Consider the following 6,691-nt stretch of genomic DNA (forward strand, 5'->3'; position numbering starts at 1 on the left):
TGAGTTCATTTGCCGTGGCTGGAGGCCCTGGCATGCACATTCTCTCTCTCTTTCTGCCCCCCCCCTCTAATAAATAAATAAAATAGAATATTTTAAAAGTAATCTGTGTATATTCATGATTACTGTAGATGGTCCAGCAGTCCCTGTGGGAAAGCAACACAGGGGACTTTCTAACACTTTGATGATTTCTGGAGAGCACTTGCAATGTGCCAGGTCTCATTGTCTGTCAGTATTGGTACAAACAAACCTGAAGACATGTTTTTCTATAACATCAAACTTCTGCTGCCTGGGCACAAAGAACAGAGAAGACTGTTTATCTGTTACTGTGAATGTTCTGACCTCTCCAGTTCTTTCTGTGTCTTCTTCTCTTGGATTTTTAATGTAGGATCTCCATAACCTTGAACTCCACATCCTCTTGTCTCAACCACTTGAGTGCTTAGATTACAGGCATGTGCTACAATGTGTAGCTCTAGTCTACTCTTTTTTATGAAATTAATAATTTATTTAAAAAAAACTTCTGGGCTGGGGGGATGGCTTAACTGTTAAGGCACTTGCTTGCAAAGCCAAAGGACCCAGGTTCAACTCCCCAGGACCCATATAAGCCAGATGCACAAGGGGGCATATGCATCTGGAGTTTGTTTGCGGAGTCTGGAGGCCCTGGCATGCCCATTCTTTCTCTCTCTCCCTGCCTATTTCTATCCCTCCCTCTCTTTCTCTCTCTCTCTCAAATAAAAATATATTTTAAAAACCTTCTGACCACCACTTGATGAACTAGCTCCTTAATTTGGACTTCCTTGTAACTTTTAGGACTATATCCAGGGTTTTTTTTTTCAGATTGTTTCTCAGCACTCAAGCTAAAGCACACTAAAAATAATATCATTTTATGACATAGGTAATCAATTAATTTGAACCAAATATATTAAGTTCTCTCAGTTGTGTTCACTGATACCAAAAGCAGGGAAAGAACTAAAGATTTGTGCAGATCACAGAAAAGATAAACCAAAGAAATGACTCTTCATTTTTGTGCATATATTTCAATGTTAAGCATTATAGAGGTTAGTAAAGACAAATATTTTATGGAAAATTATTAGCGGTATTAGTACTTACCTGATCAGAAAAGCTCACAAATTGTTTTTACACATCACCATTTTCATAGGTGATTTCATCTTCCTTCATGTCAAATTTAGGACCAGTATATTCTATCAGCTTTACATAGAGGGGGCGTGCAAACTCATCACCACTCAGTTAGCTTGAGTTACCACAGAGAGGAAACAATGAGACCACAGGACAACCTACAGTACTAGAGATTGCTGTCTGGGTAAACCAGAAGTCTTAAGAGGTAAGAGGCGCCTGTGTGAAGAAGCTCATGAGTCTCATAAAATGACAGTCTGGTGTGCACACAAAATGCATACTTTCTGATGTCTTCACTCAGCATTAAACAAGGACACTTACTGAATCCACTTATGTCCTAACAGACATTGCCTAACATATAAGCGAGAAGCCTGCCCTGCTGGGTGTTGCAGTTTGATTTCTTGTGCTCCTTCACCTGAGGGAACACCCTCCCAAAGTGCTGGGTCATGTCATCCTTGGTGCTTATACTTGGCATGTGAAATACTGTAATGGACTTAGACAGGTCCAACTTTTTTCACGCCATTGGCAGCTGCTCTTAATTGTTCTGTGAGCACAGAATGCAGTTTTCGACACATGCCTAATGAGAAGTCACATCCCCACAAATTAACAGCTGACTGTTGCTTATGAAACAACTCGACAGTAAGCTATGTGAAAGCAGGGGTCCCATGGTAACAAACCTTTGTCCCGCATAGCACCTTTAGCCAGTACATGATTGCTCCACAAGTGTCTGATCTCACAGATGAGAGACATCAGTAAGGAATTTCTAGATAGTTTATGTTTCTCTTCCCAAACACACTCCAAGAAACCATCAAGGCACTGAGCATGGACATATTCATACTGTTCTTTCCTAACCTTTTGATGGTGTAGTACTGATTGCACTTGACTTTTTGTCTAAGGGTTACCAGAATATTTGGGGGATCTAGGTCCCTTAAAGGCTCCCTAGAGCTTTGGATCCAAGTAGTACACATTCAGTGGTATTAGTCAAAGATCTAAACAAACCATTGCACAAGTGTGTTGTTAATCCAAGTCTCTATCCTTTGTCAGAACAATGCAAAAGAAAGCCGAAGAGCAGGTGTGTTTTGAGAGAAATAAATTGTATTTTACCTTTGCTTGGAGCTTATTTTTGTGATACTCCTACGAGTTAGCAGATACATCAGAACTTGATGCTACCTCACAAATACTAAATGCAAGAGATCATCAAAAGTACTTTTTCAAGACAATTTTTTTAATATGCCAACTGCACACTTCAATATTTTTAAAAAAAAAAAAAAAACCTGCAAATATCAGGCTGGAGAGATGGCTTCGCGGTTAAGGCACTTGCCTGCAAAGCCTAGGGACTCATGTTCAACTCTCCAGATCCCACGTAAGCCAGATGCACAGTGACGCAAGTGCTCAAGGCCACACATGTGCACAAGGGGGCGCACATGTCTGGAGTTCAATTGCAGAGACTGGAGGCCCTGGCGTGCCAGTTCTCTATCTCTCTATCTCTCACATAAAAAAAAAACAAAAAACAAAAAACGGTAGTCTGTTTGGCTTGCCTCAAAAACAAAACAAAAAAATCCCTGCAGAGATCAACTTAGGAAATCATAAAAATTGCAATTTGTATCCTAGCTGTAAAATATGAATAAATCAATTAAGTGGCTCTCAAAGAAGAGGTGGGTTCTGTATTTCTTTCAAAGAATTTCAGGATTAGGAAAGACATGACTCTTTTTTTTTTTAATATTTTTTGTTCATTTTTTATTTATTCATTTGAGAGCGACAGCCACAGAGAGAAAGACAGATAGAGGGAGAGAGAGAGAATGGGCGCGCCAGGGCTTCCAGCCTCTGCAAACGAACTCCAGACGCGTGCGCCCCCTTGTGCATCTGGCTAACGTGGGACCTGGGGAACCGAGCCTCGAACCGGGGTCCTTAGGCTTCACAGGCAAGCGCTTAACAGCTAAGCCATCTCTCCAGCCCGAAAGACATGACTCTTAAGCAAAGATGAGGAAACTGAGGCACAGGTGTGCTAACACCCATATCCAATGGCAAGAGAGCAGCTTAACAGTCCCTATAACAACCAGCTCTTAGGGAAGCTCTGCCACTGTCTTATCACACAGATTCCACACTTATTTCCAAGTCCAAACCACACCCCATAACAGTCAGAAAATAATCTCACCTTTATGCTGAGGACAAAGTTTACATCATTTAGATCAAATTCCTTTGATTTTTTTCCTCTATATTTCTCATAATCTCCATCCTTCCTCTGTCCCTTACATGTCTTCAAAGCCCTTCCTAGTTCTATTTAGCCTCTCCTATTGTCTTTTTTCCCAGTGTTTCTATTTTCAAATATTGAATAAAAAAATCTTCTCAATTCTCAACTTTCAAAACTTACAGATCTTGGACTAAAGAGATGGCATAGTGGTTAAGGTACTTGCCTGAGAAGTCTAAGGACCCATGTTTGTTTCTCCAGATCCCACATTAGCCAGATAGACAAAGGTGAAGCAAGTGCAAGGTCACGCATGCCCACTGGGTGGCGCAAGCATCAGAAGCTTGATTACAGTAGCTGAGGCCCTGTTGTGCCAATTCTCTCTCTCTCTCTCTCTCTCTCTCTCTCTCTCTCTCTCTCTCTCTCTCTCTCAGAAATAAAATTTAATTTTTTTTTAAATTATAGATCTTCTTTCCCCAAACAGCAGCAGGGACCACATCCTTGGTTACTGTATCTAATTTGGTCACTCTGTCTTTCTGTTTTATTTTGTAACTAAATTTCTTTTAAAAGTATCATTTTGTTATTCTCCCCTTCTTATTTCTGAGTCCCTTTTGGTCAGGCAAATGATGGCTCCATCACCCTAAAATAATATTCTCTGGAAGGAACTGAAAGCCTCAAGGTTGCCTAAGAATGCATACTACTTCTCAGCTTTTCCTATCATCTGACATTCTTGTATATACACCTGTCTTTCCATTTTCCTTTCTTTGACATCAAATGCAATGTCTTGAATTTTCTTCACTCTTTAGCCACTCTTTTCTTCTTCTTCCTCCTCCTTTTTCTCCTCTCCCTTCCTTCCCTGTCCTTCTCTCCCTCCCTTCTCCTCTTCCTCCCTCTTCCTCATCCGCCTCTTTCTCTCTCCTGCTTTCCAGACACAGAAATGCAGGGTTTCTCCCACTGCCCATTATAGGTCATAGCCTGCTTCTTTACTATACCCTCCACTTTAGAAATTTCACATTCTCCCATGATTTTGGCAATCCTACGTGTACAGATGCACTTCAAAACTAATAATGTAGGTCTGGAGAAATGGCCCAGTGGTTAAAGGCATTTATTTGCAAAGGCTGCTGACTTAGGTTCAATTCCCCAGAGCCCATGTCAAACCAGACACAGAAATTAGTACATATATCTGATGTTTATTCATTTGCAGCAATAGTCCTTGGTGCATGTACATGCACACACACACACACACACACAGAGAGAGAGAGAGAGAGAGAGAGAGAGAGAGAGAGAGAGAGAGAGAGAGAGGGAGATAAATATGCACATTTTAAAAAAGAACAACTACATATGCAGGCTTAATTTTTCTTCAAAGTACAAATGCATATTTCAGATTGCTAAGTGTCTTTACCAGAGATTTCCCAGGCATCTCAGACTCAGCACATTCTCATCCACTTCTCTAGTAAGTTCTACCACTGCCTTGGTTCCAGAACCACTTTTTAGGACTACCAACACCTGACATTCTGCCCTCTATGTACTCAAGCCCTGAAGACTCCATCAGGTCAATATCTCTCTCTGGATCTTGGCCATGGCTCCCACTATCTCTGCTTCAGTTTAGCTGCTCCTTACCTTGAGCCTGATTGACACAGAAGACGAACAGCCCTCAGCCTGTAATTTCTACCTCTTCCCATGGCTCCTACCAACTGTTGCCCAAGTAATCTTTCAACCCCATAATTTTGACATGCCTTTCTCATGATCAAAATACTTTGATATTTCTCTATGGCATACAGGTATTTTATGTTAGGACTGAAAAAGCACCTGTACCCAGTATACAAATGAGCAAACTGAAAGCTCAGAGGGCTTTGAACATGCGTTAAATGTCTTCTGATTACCCACCAGTCGTTTCATGTCATTGTTTTGTCTCTGAAAGCCTAACACTTACTTGTACCTGGATTATTCTAGCCTCTGAACACAGAAGCTCAAGTCAACCCACCACATTTTTCAAGGAGACTAGGCAATTTGTTTAATTACACATCCAATTGTGAGTCTGACATTATGGTGAAACCTACTTGGTCGTCTGCCTAAGTTGCTTCTCATGGGAAAAAAGAATGACCCAGCTTCATGAAGTTAGAAAGACTTCTTAGTCATTTGTTGAGTTATCCAAAGTAAACAGCAGACACTGGCCCTTGTCCATAGCAAGGGAAGTACAGTAGCAGAGAGCAGATGTGTAAACAAGTGCTGCAGCTGGGAGGAAACGACTTCCAATCAGACAAATAAGGTAGTCCCAACAACCCTGTCCTATACCACAAGTGAGAGGCAGGGAAGACTATCCAAATTATCAAAGGTAGCAAGAAGAGAGCACTGGCGTTCACGTCCTTTAAGTTCCATGACTATGGTGGGCTCTACAGGTAAGATTTTAGTTACATATCCTAGCCATACAAGCCATTTAGATTTCTTTCTTCTGATTGTATTGCATTGTTACATATAAACATTACTAGCCATTAGGATAGTATGAGATTAGATTAAAATTAAAAAATGCTTCTGTGTGTGCAGACACGTATGTATGTATATGTGGGTTAGAAGGTACAGAGTAGATACGTGTGTGTGTGTGTGTGTGTGTGTGTGTGTGTGTGTGTGCACATGCTTCTAGAGGATAGAGGACATCTTCAGGTGTTATTCCTCAGGCATCATCCACCCTTTTAGAGTCAATTAACCTAGACTTACTGGCTGGCTAGCCAGCACTAGGCATCTTCTGTCCCTGCCCCTAACTCCCCAACACTGGAATTACAAGCATGAGTGTCCACACCTGTTTTTTTAATCCATATTTTGAGAATCAAACTTGTTATGCTTCCATATCTCCCTAGTCCAAAGATCAGAAGTTTTTAATTCTCAAAGATGTACTATCAATTCTTTGTTATATGTTTCACTCAATGATTAATCTGAGGCAATTAACTACTTACGTTTCATTGTAAAATAAGAACATCTGGCTACAATGTTTGCATTGTAAATTGCCCTGAGCTAATTTCCAGGCCCCAGTTTCCTCACATGTAGAAAGGAGATAATAATTATAGTGACCACATGTATTAGTTGTAAAAATTAAATGCATAAATTTCTCTGGTCACATTACCTAGTATTTAGTTATCATTTGGTGAAATGAAATAGTGAGAAATCTAATAGTTAACATTGTATCATGAGTAAATAATTCTCTCTTCATGGTAATCATTTTAACCATAAAGACACCTTGACTTTTCATTCATGACAACTTGGTGGGGGGAGGGGGAGAGGGCTTCAAGGTAGGGTCTCACTCTAGACCAGACTGACCTGGAATTCACTGTGTAGTGTCAGTCTGCCATTGAACTCACAGTGATCCTCCTACCTCTGCCT

Source organism: Jaculus jaculus, chromosome 15 (genome assembly GCF_020740685.1).
Source record: "Jaculus jaculus isolate mJacJac1 chromosome 15, mJacJac1.mat.Y.cur, whole genome shotgun sequence".
NCBI lineage: Eukaryota > Metazoa > Chordata > Mammalia > Rodentia > Dipodidae > Jaculus > Jaculus jaculus.